The sequence below is a fragment of the Mirounga angustirostris genome, unplaced genomic scaffold (assembly GCF_029215605.1).
Source record: "Mirounga angustirostris isolate CCGP_5_RB_7025 unplaced genomic scaffold, mMirAng1.0.hap1 SCAF_12, whole genome shotgun sequence".
NCBI classification, from domain to species: Eukaryota; Metazoa; Chordata; class Mammalia; order Carnivora; family Phocidae; genus Mirounga; species Mirounga angustirostris.
Genome location: NW_026991720.1, coordinates 33,824,534 through 33,842,500, shown reverse-complemented (window position 1 = coordinate 33,842,500; position 17,967 = coordinate 33,824,534).

Genomic DNA, 17,967 nt, shown 5'->3' with positions numbered 1-17,967 from the left:
TAAAAAAAAATCACTGTATTTCTTTTTTTTAATAGAGGAATGATGAGCTAAAGCCACCACCTAGGTATAGTAATCTAGGAATATAATATATAGGATGGATTATGGCTGAGAAAGGTGAAATTAAAAACTCTTATAATTAGGAGACTATGAAAAAAATCCAAGTGTGATATGTCTAAATTCACATAGGAATGACAAGAATGAAAAACAAGGATGAATCTGAAGTACACTTAAGAAGATGATTTTTTTCAGTGGTAGTCTAATTGGTAGGATGCTAGGTTCAAAGGACGAAGTGGATCTTACATCAAAGACAGAATTATAAAAATAGAAAAGTCAAAAGGATAAAAGATTGACTTTTATTACATTTATTTTATATTTAAGAAACTTCTAAATACCTCCTCCACCTTTTTACAGACATACCCACTTCAGCTAACATAAGACTAAACTTCCGGGGCGCCCTGGGTGGCTCAGTCAGTTAAGCGTCTGCCTTTGGCTCAGGTCATGATCCCAGGGTCCTGGGATCGAGTCCCTCATCAGCCCCCCCCTCAGCAGGGAGTCTGCTTCTCCCTGTCCCCCCACTAATACACTCTCTCTCTCCCACGCACAAAAATAAATAAAATCTTTAAAAAAAAAAAACCCTAAACTTCAATTCTGGAAACTCTCAGGCATTCATCAATAGTATTAAGGCATCAGTTGTCAGAGCTGGCCATTTATTCACCAATACCAAAATTATCCAGTACTTATTATGCTTTGCTTTGATTGACTTGTCCTCAAGGAGCATACTGTCCTCTGGGGAAGGGAAGCAGTTAGCAAAGCACAATAATACCATGTGAGAAATCTATAACAGAGGGATAAAGTGTCATGGCTACATTAAAGAAGAGAATACTAATTCTGCCTGAGGGAATCTGGAAGGACTTCACTGAGGAAACAACATATGTACCAGTCCTGGAAGGATGAGCAGTAGTCTACCAGGCAGAGAATTCCATAAAAACAAACAAAAAAGGCCTTTTTTTTTTTTAATGCATCAAGAGAGGAGCACCAAAATTATGGCAGTATGAAAGAGAAGAGCATGTTTGGAGACTAATAAAAAGTCTGTGCAGCTCAAGCATAATATATATGGTATAGAATCTTGGAGAAAAGCCTGGAAAGTTTAGTTGGGACCAAGTCACAGAGCGCTTTGTGTGCTGTGCTAGGAGGGAATTTTTTAAAACCCTGTAAGAAGTAGGGTATTAAATATTTTTAGGTAAAGGTGTGATGATTGTATTTTTATATTAAAAACATATTGAGCCACATTATGAAAAAGGACTGAATATAAAAATAAATAGAAGGAGAGATCAGTAAAGCGCTATTATGTAATTAAATCAAGAGAGGATGTGATTACTAATTAATCCAAATGAATGCCAGTAATCCAATCCCAATCCACACAAACCAGGACTCGCAGTAAGTTTATCTTTCAAAGGAAGAGTTTATAGAGTAAGGCAACAATAAGTCTGAACACTGATTCTTGGTAATTTCAACATACATATAAGGTACAACTGAGGAAAAAGCATTGAAAAAGCACTTCGAGGGCCATTTGGGGAAAAAAATGGAAAAAGAAGAGGAAAGGTGAAAATAATGGCACAGTGACCAAGAGAAAAAGCATCTTTAAGGAGGAGAAAGCAGTAAATAATATCAAAGACTGAAGACCAAATCAGCTTAGAACTAAAACTACTCATTTGGTTTTTCTAAAGTGAGGTTTTTTGGTAATCATTTTCCAGAGTGATTTTTGGGAAGTAGTCAAAGACAAGCCAGATTTTGGAGGGTCTAATAATGGGAAGTAAAGAGTGGAAGCTTCAAGCAGGGACCAATCTCTCAAGATGCTCTAAAGCCATGGGTAGCAGAATGGTAGTGACCGATTAAGCGCATGTGAACCTAAGGGAAGTGATTTTTTAACATGGAAAAGACATGGAAATATGAGTAAGACAGAGTAAAAGAAATTGGAGGAAAGTGTTAAAAATACAAAAGAAAATATAACTTATTTTTAAAACGTCTTGAAGAGGTGAAGACTAGGCAGAGAATCAAGAGCAAAGTCTTGTATAGACCTTATTTAAAGGTTTATCCAAAACAAGAGACAAGAAAAGTGCCTGGTACATGCATGCTAGGCTTTCATAATTGTGTCCTGAATGAATGTTGTAATGGTAAACTGAAGGCCTTTCTCCATTTTTTTCTTGCAATGGTCATACATTCAAGATAATATGCTGAGAAAAGCAACAGAGGCATGGTAACAAACTTAAGGACAGTAATAAATGTTTGAGGTAGTCTCTAAGGGGATTAGAAATTTAGGTATCTTTAAAGAAATAAAGAAGTTCCTGAAGACACAGATGAAATTGGAAATCCTGTATTGTATTGGGACTTACCTATACCTGCCCTGTGATTTTTTTGTAATGTCATCAGCAGAAAGTCAATGAGTACATATCACTACAGGTAAGAGTACTTTTGGAGAAGGGTATAGCTGAGATGACAGTTAAAGTGCCTGGCAAGGGGCACCTGGGTGGCACAGTCGGTTAGGCGTCCAACTCTTGCTTTCTGCTCAGGTCATGATCTCAGGGTTGAGGGATCGAGCCCCATCAGGCTCTGCGCTCTAAGGTGTAGAGTCTGCTTGGGATTCTCTCTCCTTCTCCCTCTGCCCCTCCTGATCTTGCGCTCTCCCCCCCCACCCACCATGGATAAATAAATCTTAAAAAAAAAAAAAAAGCATTTAAAGTGACTGGCAATACATCAATGGATAGAAAGAAAAATTTAATCAGAAGAATTTAATTCATACACTGGAAGCATTAAGAGGAGTTGAGGCTTAGAGATAATAATAAGGATAAACAAAAGATACTATTGGCATAATGCAATGACAACAGAGTAACCTTATGACAAAAGATTGTGAACAAAGTAGGGTTTGCATTTAAAGAATGTGTGATAGAAAAATGAAACTTCCCACAGGTATTTATCTGTTCACGTATGTGACAGTTGTTGGAACACTACTTCTATTACTGTTAACATCTTTTTTCCCCAACCAGCCCTATAAACTTCATCAAATCATGTGAATGGTAAAGAATATAGGATTCTTCAAATTTTTTATATAATCCAGATTCTTTCCAGTCACACATGATTCCAAGAAGAATCCAGAGTATCTATTCCTAGGACTGGATATGCGTATTACATTGAACTTGGTAGGGAAAATGCTTCTATACCACAATTGTAATTCTGTATCTTTTTCCAAACGGATTTTGCTATCACTTCTGTACTTGCTATCTACAAGCACAGAAAACCAAAACAATAAAACCAGTACATTTATGCTATAAGAGGAATGTAACTGACTATTTGAGAACACTACTTAAAAGAGACAGCATTCTGGGCTGGAAATCCATTACTTTGCCTCTAATACTGGCTTTGCCAATATATGCTGTGTGACCTTTGGTGGATTACCAAACCTGTTGGGGTCTCGGTTTCCTTATCCTTAAAATCAGTTATTTTATTAGCTTATCTTTAAGCTGCCTGTTTGTTTGAAAGTTCCACAGGCTACACACTTCCTTTTAAAAATTGAGTCAGAGTTGATTCTTCATCAGTTTTTTAATGTTACTGAAGATCCTCAAAATCTTGTCAGGTCCCTTTTTAAAAAATATACATAGCATTTAAAATCTATCCTTCTTTAAGTTTTTCAGTTTTTTCATTTTGTATTTTGAAGCCATTTTACTAGAATACAAAAGGTTTGAATTGTTATATCTTCCTGGTAAACTGAATCTCTTATCATTATTTATTGCTTCTTTTTATTGCTAGCAACACCCTCTGCCCTAAAGTCTACTTTGTGGGATAATATAGGACACTAAGTTTCTTTAGGTTAGTATTTGTATTTGTTGGTTAGTATTCTCTTGCTTACTATTAACATAGTTGTGTCTTTTTTTTTTAAGATTTTATTTATTTATTTGACAGAAAGGGACACAGTGAGAGAGGGAACACAAACAGAGGGAGTGGAAGAGGGAGAAGCAGGCTCTCTGCTGAGCAGGGAAACTGATGCGGGGCTCGATCCCAGGACTCTGGGATCATGACCTGAGCCAAAGGCAAACGCTTAACTGACCAAGCCACCCAGGCGCCCCATAGTTGTATCTTTCAATTGTTCTGCCACTTTTGTGTTTTCAAGTCAGAATCTAGTCTGTTTTTGTTTATTATAATAAGTCTGAAATTGTTTCGACCCTATTATGTTGGGCTTTCTACTTGCTCTCTTCTATCATTTTTAACCTTACTCGTTTTAAAAAAAAAAATACAGGATATTTTTGTTGTTATTGCCTGCTTGCTTGTTTATGCCCTTCCCAAATCCCACATATTTATATTCCATTAGTTTGGAAGTTACACAGTGTATCTACTCTAATAGTGGTCATCTCAAAAATGTTAACATGCATATTTAAATTTACATGTTCAGAGTTAAATATCTATTCTCTCATATCAAACACTACAAAGAGTGTTTTATCTCTGTAAACATATTTTCATACATAATATTTAAATTCTAACATTCAGTATTCACAAATTGGATATTGTTACTATTGTCTTACACCATCAGGTTTTGTTTGGATTAACTTTATACTTGCTACTTTTTCTGATTACCATTCTTTGATTGCTCTCAGTCTTTCCTTCTTAATGATTTTTAAGTTGTTCATGAAGCTCATCTTCTAGAAATTCTTTAGAGAGATCTGTTGGTAGTAAGTTCTCTCAATTTTGCCCTACCTAAAAAAAGTCTTTATTTTACCCTTATTCTTGAAAAATAATTTTACAGGATATACAATTCTATGTTGGAAATTATATTTTCTCAGAATTTTGAAGATATTATTCCACAGGTTTCTGGCTTCCATTGTTGGTCTTTTTCAAAATCAGGATCAACCTAATTGTTATTCCTCTGTAATCCATCTTTGTTCTCAGCCAATATTTCTTTTCATTGTTGTGCGCCTTGGTGAGGATGCCTCTTGATGTATCCTTCTTATGACTGGTGGGGCTTCGAATATAGTAATTCCATAGCCATTAATTACCACATTGAATATGACCTGCCTCCCATTCATTCTATTTTCTACTTACAGAAATCAAATTACATATACCTTATAACTTCTAACACTATTCTTACTCCATTCTTCATGTCTTTTAGAATGTGCTTTGTATTTCTCATTTATTTCATTGTATTGATTTCTGGACAATTTCTCCAGTTCCATCTTCCAATTTACTCATTCTCTCTTCAGCTGTGATTAATCTGCTATTTAATTTTCCCAATTGGTTTCTAATTTCAGTTTTTATACTTTTATTTCTATGATCTTTTACAAACTGCCTTGAGAGCTGTGACGATGCCCTGCAAGAGCACACTTCTGATTCTCTTTTATTTAAACATTTATTAATTTTATGTTTTACATATAATTCTAATATGTACAAGTTTTGCTGGCCTGATATTACCGATAATGGTTCTACTACATTTCACTCACAGTAGCTTGGTCCTTTCTGTACATGTTTTATGATTTTTTTTCCTATGAGTTCATATTTCTTGAAACTCTGTGTGAAAAAATTTGATACGTTTGGGATTTTTGCCTACTCTAGATGCCACAATACAACCAACATAAAACCACTTTTAATGAAATTATGACTTTATACTTTTTGATGATACAAAGATAATGAAAATTGAAAATCTAAGGCCATGTATCTTAGAATTCTCAGTATGTAAAATTATCAATCTCTATAACCTAAGTCTGTCTGTCTATCTATCTAAAAAGATAATAAGATTACCCACTGATGTCTATCAGAGTTATAACCTTATACGAGATTTAAAGTCTGACTTCCTACCTCACAGAGACCCTAGTCTTTGCTTTCAGTCCTCCTCTCATGAATCATTTCAATCCAAAGCTTTAGGCTTTGGGAAGGAGACTGAGAAATATTCCACACCAGTTATAGGTTTTAGTACTGGTTTACCTCCCCATATTTGTCATTTCTTATTGTTTTTGGTCTCTGAGAATTTTCTTTTCTGTCTTGAGAGCTTGGGTTGGCTTGATGGCTCATATTGTTGTCCCTTTATCTATAAAGTCTGTTTAATTTTGCTTCTTATAAAGAAATAAGACTATAAATACGTTAGTTTCTTCTATCATCTAAATCAGAGGTCAGCAAACAATGGCTTATGGGTCAAATACATCCCACTGCCTATTTTTGTAAATAAAATTTTATAGGAACACAGCCATGATCACTCATTTATGTATTTCCATGGCTACTTTTGTGCTATAACATCAAAGTTGAATAGTTGTCACAGACACCATCTGACCCACAGAGCTGAAAATATTTACTGTCTGCCTTTTACAAAGCAGGTTTTCTGACCCCTGATCTAAATCATCAGCAACTGACTTATCTTATAATAAATATGTTCAACTTAATACAACAGCAAAGTGTTATTTAATCTAGGCATTCGTTGACTTAATGTATGCATATATTCAATATAGGTATCTAATAACACTGCAGCAAACTAGAACTTCTTTGATGGCATGAGCTATATATCTAAAAGGTTTAAGTAGCAGCTCCATCATAGAAATATATTTAATAAATGTTTTTGATGATGATGATGGTGATGATGATATCTTGAATTCCCATAATTTTCTAATCCATGACAGATATAAAAACAGATATCATTTTAGAGAGTTAAATGTACTTGTCAAGTCATTTTGGAATGTGGTAAATCACCTTAATTGGGTATGTTTTGCCTCCAGGAATCTTAACTGCTTATGTTCTCTGACATTCTTACTGATAAAGCTCATTGCCATAGATTAAAGCTATGAATGTTACTCTCTTTTTAATGTTATAGCTTTTATTACAGGGAAATACCTTTACTATTTGTATAATATCCCATGTCCTTCCACAAAAAAAGAAATACACAGTTGTAAGATTCTGGTAATAGCCCTTCACTACCTATTTTTAGAGTGTGCATAGCCTTAACTGTTCTGATCCACTCAGAAAAACAGATAATGAAATACACTTTTAAACATACATTTTGTTTTTGGAAAATGTTCTTTTTGCAAATGCTCCTGACAGAAGATGGGAGATGCAGTTTGCAGAGTAAAAGAAGTGGCTGAATAAAAAAATATTGTCGTAAGGGGAAAAGAGAAATATGTTAGAAAACTTTATCCCTACAATAGGGAATACAGCATTTGATGAGAGAAGCCCAAAACAGTGAATGAATGAATGGGTTATTTGCTAGATGGAAGAAAGTGCCCAGTAAAATGAATACAGAATACGTGTAAAATGTCCCTGATGGAGGGATAGTGTGCTGGATATAAGGGACAGCTGGCATTTGCTGAAACACATGAGTGACATGTCCTAGAGAAAGAAGGAAAGTGCTGGGTGTAACGGCAGCTAGTGTAGAGAGGACGGACAGCAGGTTTTCTGCAGAATAATGTTGTTCATGGCTAGTAGTGATCTGTGAAAAATGTAAGTGAACAGTTTTGACAGAGCAGCATGTGATAGGGAATAAACTAACTAGACTATCTGGCTGCCATGCAACTGACTAAGGGAAAACTGTATGGGTACAAAATCAAGTTGTAATCTCTTTGGAAACCAGGCAGTAAGTCTGAGAAAGGAAAAAAAGAAATATATTCTGAGACAGAAGTGAGTAGCACAGTATTCCAATTCAATAGATTTACATGACAATCTCTCATTTATGTTAGGAAAAAAGTGTTGTAGAATGCTAAAGAATGAGTTACAAAAATTTATAGTGGGCAAAACTTTGTCATTTGCTTATGTCACTGTTTAAACTATTTATTTCCTATTACTGTGGCTGTTATTAAATAAAGAGCATTTACTGAATGAGCTCCATGCATAGAGCACATGTGAAGGACTTACTGGGAAGAGAGAGGTGCAGCAGAGATGAATCTGATTGTGAGGAACAAGGTTCTAGTTTAAATAAAGCCTAAACTCAATGCACAGAACACTGAATATGCATCGCATTGAATATATGTGTAGTGGTCCAACGTAAACAGATTTCTCAATGTTAACAAAAAATACGTCAGTTTTGCAAATGTTGAATGCCACATCAAGGTTAATATTGCCAAAAATATCCATGAATGCTGTTAAAGTGTCATTACAAAGCAAAGAACGTAAAGCAGCTCTGGGGGTTATTTGTAATAGCCCTAGGATTTGGATTCTATGGACAAGAAACATGAGATTTTCCCCCAAAGGATCATTATTATAGGAATTTCATTTGTGTCCCAAACTCACCTATGTTTATTGACTGTCAAACCTTGATACAAGGCTTGTCTGTTTCAAATGGCTGTTCCTAAGTGGTACTGAATGTTTGAAATATATCTTTGTGAAATCTGTTTGTGATTTAACATTCTTACAATATATCTTATTATAGAGGCTATTATTTTCATAAATCCCATAAAACAATGAATAAATATTTGCAAGGAGGGTTTAACAGTTGACATCAAAATGACTCAACACAGAGCATTTTTTAAAAGTATGGCAAGATGCATATGGAAGAGGCTCTCAGAAGTGCTGACAATACTACTGAAGCAGATTACCTTAAAAGAAAACACATATGGTTCCATTTTGTGCCTTCTCGCTCAACTAAATATGTTTAGAGGCACAGGCTTGCAACCTGCTGAGTGAATCCTGTTTTATCCATATGCAGATTATAGAACTAAAGAGGAGATAGTTAAAATTATTCAGGTACTTTTTTATAATTCAAGATGAAAAACAGGAACAATACATGGGTTTCCCTTTTCCTCCCACAAGTTTAGGGCTCAGAATTAATTTCTTTTCCTTCAATGAACTACCTATTGACCCTCCTGATTTCCCAATCACTGTGACCTTCAGGCCCCCAAAACTCGATGTCATTTTGCTTTACCACAGGATATCTTTAAACTGGGAAGGAGAACATTTTGTGTAAACACAAAGGCAATGGTAGCCAATTATCACTTTATCTACAATTTCCCTCAACCACATACTCTAATAGTGTCCATTCTAAAACATGTAACTCAACCCCATTTCTCACTCTAGTTACTGTCCTATCTTTCTTCTCTTTCACAGTCAAACTTTTCGAATGTCTTATCCATCTCTATCTCTATTAATTTACTACACAGCAAATTAAATTTCCTTAAAACACTCCAATCTGGCTCCTCCTCAAAACAGTTTTGAAACATAACTTTGGTTTAGTCGTGCCTTACTTCTGTGTTAAGTTTTGGTCCTTTCAGTTTCTTGATCTCTCAGTTTTAGCACTGTTGATTATTCCCTTCCTCTTAATACATTTCCTTAGCTCCCATGACATCATAATTTCTGTTTGTTTGTTTTACTTATACCCTAGTGGAACTACTCCTTCAGCTCATCATTCAGGCTTTGAAGGTTTCTCAAAGCTCTCTTCTAGACTCTTTCACCTGCTGATGCTGCATTTCTCTCAAAGGTATCCTGATCCATTACTCTAGCTTCAGTTATCATCTACAGCAACAAAATTTATACATCTCTAGCCTACGCTTCTCCTCTGAGCTGTAGACTAAGATAGCATGCTGCCTAGTGATATTGCCTCCTCCAGGCCTTAAAGGAAAGTTTAGGCAGAACAGGTCTAAAAATAACCCACACATCATGGTCCATCTCCTCCATCCCAGTGTATGGCCCCAGCCTCCGTTTAGTTGTGCAAACAAGAAAGGTAGAGTAAGCCTTGATTCATCCTCTCTCCACATCCAAATCCAAAGAATCTTCAAGATTTGTCAATTTTATCTCCTATATGTCTCTAGAATCCATCCATTTCTCTCCAGCTTCACCACCATTACTCATCCCAAGTGTTTTCCCCATTGTAGCTCAAAAAAATTTATTGAATTCTGCCTTCTTTTCTCAACATTCACCATCTCTGTTAGTGGAATGAGTACCTAACAAGCCACCAATTTTTCTCTAATCCAGACAATCAACTACAATGCTCTCAGAGTTACTGTCCTCAATTTTTTTTAATTTTTAAAAATATTAAAAAAGAAAATTGTTACCTAATAATCTGATGACTGTCACCAAAAGGAAAAATTCAAATTCCCTATCTTAGCTGTGACTTCCAACCTCTGTTCAAAATCATTTCAGAATATTCTCCAACTTCATCAATTCTAATTATAAGCCATAGCGAAGTCCCTTGTCACCCTTCTCTGGGTTTACCTATTCCATTTATTATTCTTCAGGCTTTTATACTTGATGATTTCTCTGTCTTGTATACCTCTCTATTCTTCCAGACTAAGTCAAATATTATGTAAAGTTGTCTTTGACTGCCTCAGGTATAATTCTTAGTCTTCTGTACTTCTCTACTTCTTGATCCATATATCTGTTTTAGTGTATGTACCATGCTATATTTTCAAGTCTCTGTTTAATATGAATATCCTCCCAAAAAGACTATGTGCTTTATGATGGCAATTGTTTTAGTCACCTTTCATTGCTTATCACACATAATAGGTGCTCAACAAAAGCTTTAAACTGAATTATTACGATATTTATAAAATCATAAGACATAAAGTTTTAAGAACACATTTAAGTAGGAATGTTATTATATGTATATTTGAGGCCTGGCTAATTTAAAATCAAGATCAGATGTGGGGAAATATAAATGAGATGCCAAAACCAACACCATGGAGGAAAGCAGGTTTGGGGGTGACCAGCTTCAGACATTGACTTAACATAAATAGAAAGAATGACTTAAGCCTAGTGTACTGGAAATAATCCCACTGTGTCAGATCTCTTAACGGTCCAGACCACAGAATCTTTAGTTTCCTTTCATTTTTTCATACCCCATGGGTCTCCAATCCTTCCTCCAGAGCCCCAGGGCTCCTTTCAGGCATATTAAACTGTATATTTATTAATGCTACATATTCTTTTTTACATTTTCACTTCTTTTTTGCACACACTTTTCCTCTGCCTGAAATACTCTTCCTTCTTCCTCTTACTTATGACTGAAATGCCAACTTAGCTTCCTATACCTCTAGAAACTTTCCGTAATTTTACAAATTGGGTTAGATGTCCCAATTATGTATGACCAGAGTAGTTGGTATGTCTTCACGTTATAGCACATATTACATTACTGTGTAATTGCCCACTTATTTATCTGTATCCTTTTCTAGATTATAAATGGAAGGATAAGTACTATATACTTTAATTTTAATTGCCTCCCCAATGCTTAGAACTGTCCCTGGCATGTAGTAGGAGCTCAATAAATGTTGAATGATTACCTAGGCTCCTTCAGAGAACATCTTTCTCCATAACACCACGTTTTGTTAGGGACCTGTCATTTCTCTCTGCTTGCGCTAACAAGTACAAGGCCATATGCTGAGCAAGAAGAGGACAGACAAAATCTCATCCTGTTCTCCACATTTGATTATTGGGGCTATTCTCTTGCAAAACCAGACATCAAGGTCATGGCATTTTACATATTTTAATCACTGAAGTTACTGACTCTGCTCTCCTTTCTTTTAACATCACAATGGATATCACTGGTTTCCCGACCTTTGCTTTGATTTTATGGTTTCTGGCTTGTCAGCTTGCTGCCAAGAACAAGAGTCCACGTTATTTGGTTACTGCTTTGACCAGGAGTCTTCTGGATGGTTGGCTAATTCCTGACTTACAGCAATCTTAGAAATCTTCATTCCCAATTTCATGATCTCAGACTCAGGCCTCAGTTCAGCTTCCTGTTGGTTCCAGTCCCTTCTCTGACTAAACCTAAACTAGGTCTTCTTGGAAAAATGACTCAGAAAACTAGTACCTATATATAATTAATAAAATCCACAGAATATTGAAGGCTGAAGGATGGCTTACCTAATGTAGAAAGTGTTATGATGTTTACTGTCTTCTATTAACATGTAAAATGGATCTAGAGCAAATTAATATTTTGTTTTTCTACATATGAACTTATGAGAGATAAAAATAACATGTACTGTCAGAATCATATGGGTATTACAAAGGAAAATATCACTATCTTAACTATTAATATTTGATTATTACATTATTAGTAGTACTAGATCAAGTATATTATTTTTTTTAAAGATTTTATTTATTTATTTGACAGAAAGAGACACAGCGAGAGAGGGAACACAAGCAGGGGGAGAGGGAGAAGCAGGCTTCCTGCTGAGCAGGGAGCCTGATGTGGGCCTCAATCCCAGGGGGACCCTGGGATCATGACCTGAGCTGAAGGCAGACGCTTAACAACTGAGCCACCCAGGCACCCATCAAGTATATTATTTTAGTTAGCTTGGTATGAGATTAGAGGTGGGATACATGATACATGTACGGAGGTACAAAGGATGGTAGGTATTTTACTCCTAGACTATGTACCCAGGTTTGTAAACCTAAGATGAAGTTCTAAAAGGCCTGCATGCTGGCAAAGGAATGGCAAAAATATATGGAGCCAAACGTAATCATGATACATAAGAAGATCCTGAAGATCAAGACAGAAATGGAGGGAAAGGTCCCACAACGAATGAGAAAAGGATATATTAATGTCCATTGAGAAAATTTCTATTCCCATAGGTAGAGGAAGAGGAATTTGTGTATTGATCCTGTGAGGGGAGCTCTAAAAGGATAAAATAGACAATAATATATGACTAGAAGAGAGTACATACATTTGGTACTTCATGACCGGGACAACGAGACAGAAAATGAGTTGTTTGCTTAGATCCTTTTGTTTTAGGATTGCAATTACCTGTAACAATATTACAAAGCTGGCTCCCTTGGTCCAAGAAAAACAAATGTGAAAAAAGAAGGGGAGTTTCATGTCTGTTTTCCTGAGAAAGTATTTCAACCATCATTATTATTTTCTTTATGCACTATCCTATAACTTTTGGAGACAATGACTTCATTTTTTTTTTTTAAGCTCCTGGACTTACAAAGGAGATAATATATTTTTAAAAGATTTCATTTATTCATTTGATAGAGAGAGAGAGAGACAGCGAGAGCAGGAACACAAGCAGGAGTGGGAGAGGGAGAAGCAGGCTTCCCACCGAGCAGGGAGCCTGACGCGGGGCTTGATGTGGGGCTGGATCCCAGGATGCTGGGATCATGACATGAGCCAAAGGCAGACGCTCAATGACTGAGCCACCCAGGCACACCCTGGAGACAATGATTTCTTGGAAAAGTGGCCTGGGCTGTTTTCTACTATGTTTAGATTATACATTTATTTTTGTCATGGAAAACTTTAGGGTCATGTCAAAAAAAATTAGGCAGTATGTACTGAAGATACATCGACAATCAAAAATTTGCAGAGTTGTTATTCTTAGGGAATATTCAATAATGATATTACTTTAGGAAAATTACATTGTAATACTTTGAAAGCCCCATTAAAATACATAAACATGAAACATTTAATTTGCTGTACTAACCATCACTGCAAAAATTACCCAAAGCAGAAGAGTTCATCCAAAATCTGTTATTGAAAAGTAGGTGATAAGTGAATATTAACTCCCTATGCCTCCACATCAGTATGAATTGACAGCTAACAAACTGCATTTTAGAGACCATTTTTTGCCATAATATAAATTTTCTTTGAACCAAAATATGAGGCACAGGATAAAGTTAGTCAGCCCACAATCTCACAAGAAGGGCACTATTTCTGAGATCCTTGCACTTAATAACACCCCAAAATACACACACATACACAAATACCCTATTGCCTTATTTTTTTTTCAAAATTCTTTAGTCAGGGGTCATTATGTATTTTTTATCATTGTATTTGGGTTCACTTTTATCAGTGAGCCAAATAAGTATCTCAAGTAAATTCTTCCAGATCTCTATTACCAATGCATTTAAAAATTCAGTAGAACACCTATAGGTATTTTTCATAAATATGGACGTACAGTAGGACACCTATAGCTACTCTTGTAAATATATATATATATGCGTACATATACCCACACCAGCATAGAAATAGCCAAGCTAATTAGCAATGCTATTTATTTAGGAAAAACTCCCACAAAATGGACAAAGATAGAAACTACAGAAGTAATAATCACATTTGAAATTAGTTAAGTTTATGATGAATGAATACAAGCTCCAGGCCACATTTTCGCAGTAGTAATCAGCAAATTACTGCGGATGTAACACTCTTTCCAGAGTCAATACAGGCATTTCTAGTGACTCAGAGAATTGAGGCTCTCTCAGGGAAGTAGAATTTCTCACATAGAAATTAATGGAGTAATAAGCACTATAATCCAGAAACAATTGAATATATAAGTGAAGAGTAAGTACAGTCCATATAATGAGTATATAACTTGACACACTGACAAAACCTTCTTGTCAAGGATTAAACCCTACTTAGCCTATCATAAAAATAAATGAGTTACTGCATTTCTATTTATTGGCAATAGAAAAGTTATACAAGAACTGAGAGAGTTAATGGAAAATTATTAAAAAGGAAGGGAAAATATAAAAGTAGTGTGTTGGATGAGATACAGGGTCATAGACATTTATATAGTCAAGAGAGGAGAAGATTTAAGGGGATTTGATCACAGTCTATAAATACCATACAAGTGTCTGTATAAATGAAAGAATGTGGGGCGCCTGGGTGGCTCAGTTGGTTGAGCGACTGCCTTCGGCTCAGGTCATGATCCTGGAGTCCCTGGATCGAGTCCCGCATCGGGCTCTCTGCTCGGCAGGGAGTCTGCTTCTCCCTCTGACCCTCCTCCCTCTCATGCTCTCTGTATCTCATTCTCTCTGTCTCAAATAAATAAATAAAATCTTTAAAAAAAAAAAATGAAAGAATGTGATTATTCAAAGCATCAGAAGATGGGAGGACAAGGAGCACTGGTCTGAAACTAAAGAAGAAAATGTTTCAGCCTTATATGATATTAAGAAATACTTTGCAACAGTAAGAGGATTTGGCATTAGAAATAAAAACCAAGGACAATACATAAAGTTTAGAGAATGCCTAAAAATGATGTACCTACAAGTACAGAGAATAAATCAGAAATGATGAAGGGAAGAATGGGAAACAGTGAGGCTCAGAGGATCAGAAGACACACCTATTCAGGATGTGTGAGATGTGTGAGCTGCCGGTCTGTTATGTGTGATTCTCCATTAAGTCTCATCCTAGGAAACTGTACCAAAACTGGGAAAGCAGTTTAAATAAATGAAAAATTTTAGCTTATACTTTGATCAGCTATTATACTACGACACCCAATGATTTCGTTTTTGGCTATGTTCTCGCATTTGATAAAGAGCAATACATTTAAGTGCTGATAGCTAGAGTTTATAACAGATTTACATACACTCTTGACACATACAGAGATCTACCCATAGCATACTCTTCATAATTGCCTTAAATATACAGGTTCAGAATCTCTACTAAAGAAAGTTTAATAATAATAATAACAATAATAATGATAATGAAGAGATCACTAAAAACAAATTTATTTCTATAATACTTTTCCACGTAAGAAAAAAGGAAAACCTAATGATAACTTACGTATTTCCTTTTCTTAAAAAGACACTAGTATAAAAATAAATGTTAATTCTCGAAATAATGAAAAATCCATTGTTTGTTGCTTTCAATCATTTGTCTTTTTCATTGTTCAAACTTTATATTTTACTTTCTTCTTTCAGTCTTTCTTCTTATGAGTGGACCTTCTATCACCTTATCAAAAGCTCTGGATTTTTTTAGTTTTAAGAGAGATGCTTTAAGGAGTAAGAAGAAGCTTGCTGCTCTCTCGGTACAGGGTGTAGTTGAAGATGAATAAAGGAATTACTGCAAACAAGGAAGTGTTTAGCTGAAGTTAAATGAAAAGAATTTGCTGTGGCCCCAAATCATTAATTCCCTCACTTTAAAACAGACAAAAAAGGAAATTTTTTTTTTCAATTCTGATCAATTTCTCTGTATCAAGAGATGAACTAAGTAGATTTAAAAGTATGGGAAAGTTCTAGCTAAAGATGATTTTGATCCAATCAAGGCATTGGCCTGCTTTGTTTCAATTCCCTAGTTTCTTGTACACATTACTTTGCAATGATCAATACTTTTCAGGTGGAGAAAGTGGAAGTTTTTCACAGGTGAAAACTGGTTGTTTAGGAGTGAGGAATCTATAGGATGCTAGTCCTTATACTGTTGACAAGGTTGACCATACATAAAGGATGGGGAGAAAAGTAAGTGAAACCAGGAAGGGATGACATCCTTAGAGAACACAGAATATTTAATAAGAGCGCATGATAAGAAAAAAAAAAACAGATTCAGAAGGTATTAAAAATTGGAGAAGGTAGAAATCACAGAGATAATAATCAGAAGATTTCAGAAGTTCAAAATTGTAGAATTTATAATCTGAAATGAGAATAAAGTGGTCAGTGGGTTATTATTCTGGAATGGAAATGCTAGTGATTGTCAGCAAGGAAGCCAAAAGCTCTTAACTGGTGAGATAAAGTATTTTAATAATTGATATCTTAGAGTTATGTGGATTTTTTATACACTTTAAGAATTATAAACAAAATAGAAAATACATTAATAATTTAGATGTTCAAGTGAAGTAATTTCATTTGACTTTTATATTAAGAGCATTATAGATCAAGTTCACCAAATTAAATGTAATTCATTCTTCTGTCAAATATTCTTTTGTAGCATATGATTAGAACAATTAGAACAGCTGATTATTAAATTTCACTGTCTTAGGCTTAACACCAAAACATGTGACAGACAAATGTCTAAAAATGAATAAAAGAGCAAGGATATAAAAAAGGATGCAGAATATGTAATCTTACTGTATTAACTCTATGAATTCCCTTTTTTGTTGCCACTAAAATATATATCTATATTGCTCTGATGACTGATGAACTAGCACAATTTCAAATTTTTCCTGTCTCTTCCCCCCTTCTTCCTTCTCCTCTTCCCTCCCTCCTTCTCTCTTTCTCTCATTTCTCTTAATCATCTAATTTGAAATGTTACTTAATAAGTTTAAATCAATTATGTGCCCCATACTTAAGACTGGCCTATAATATTATTTCTTAAATCACACATTTTAGAAGACTTCAGTGCCTAACTAATGGAATTCTTGAAAAACCTATGAAAGTGTTTCAGAACATAAGAAATATATCAATGGGACAGAAACAGTTCTTCATTATGCTTTACATACAATTTTGCTCAACTGCTTATTTTAATTAGAGCAGAACTCTAGCTTCTGCTCATTGGTTTAGCATGAGCAATAAAATGAAGTTTATTTAATTTTCTAAAATAAGTAAAGCAGAGTAAAGTTAATTAAAAGTTAATTACAGAATAATGAATCATCTACCCTTGCTGTGCTAGTGTTGCCCAGATGATTAGATGTTGTCCTTCCTGAATACACTTCCATTCCCATAAGCTGAGTATTCTCTTCATTCAGTATAAGGATTTTCATTTGTGTACTTGGCAAAGTTTATGTTGCCTTCTTCTGAAGGCATCTTTTTTAGGAAATAAGCACACAGAGGTACCTACACACACCTTCCTAGTTTCTCTCTTTTTATATGCTTTCCCCAGGCATAATTTTCATTTAGACTTCCGATTGCCTTTTAAATTTGACAGAATATACCTATAAAATTCGTTAGTAATTGTTTCATTTCCCAGCATGGCATGTGTAGTTAACCTTGAAAGACGGATTGGGCGTGAACTGTAGTGAACCCAACCTTCGCCAGTATCAGAAAGGTCATGGATCTGTTCTCTCTGGTCCTGTGTCTTCAAATAGAAGGTTTTGTACATATTGGAACTAGAATGCTTTTACTGCTCATTAATTCATCATTAAAATGATGTTAACTAATCATTCTCTATAAGGCTCTGGTGTACAGAGTTTCTGGCATGAATTGCTGCAGCTTGGCTCCCAGCCACTTACAACTTGCTGAAAATAGCAGCATTCGTGTTTTTGGTAGATTTAAATCTTTTGTGAAATTTTATTGTAAGTAGCAGGCCTTATAAATTGCACTGGGAATAGAGTATGGCTTATACGTAGAGTATCTTAATTTTTATGA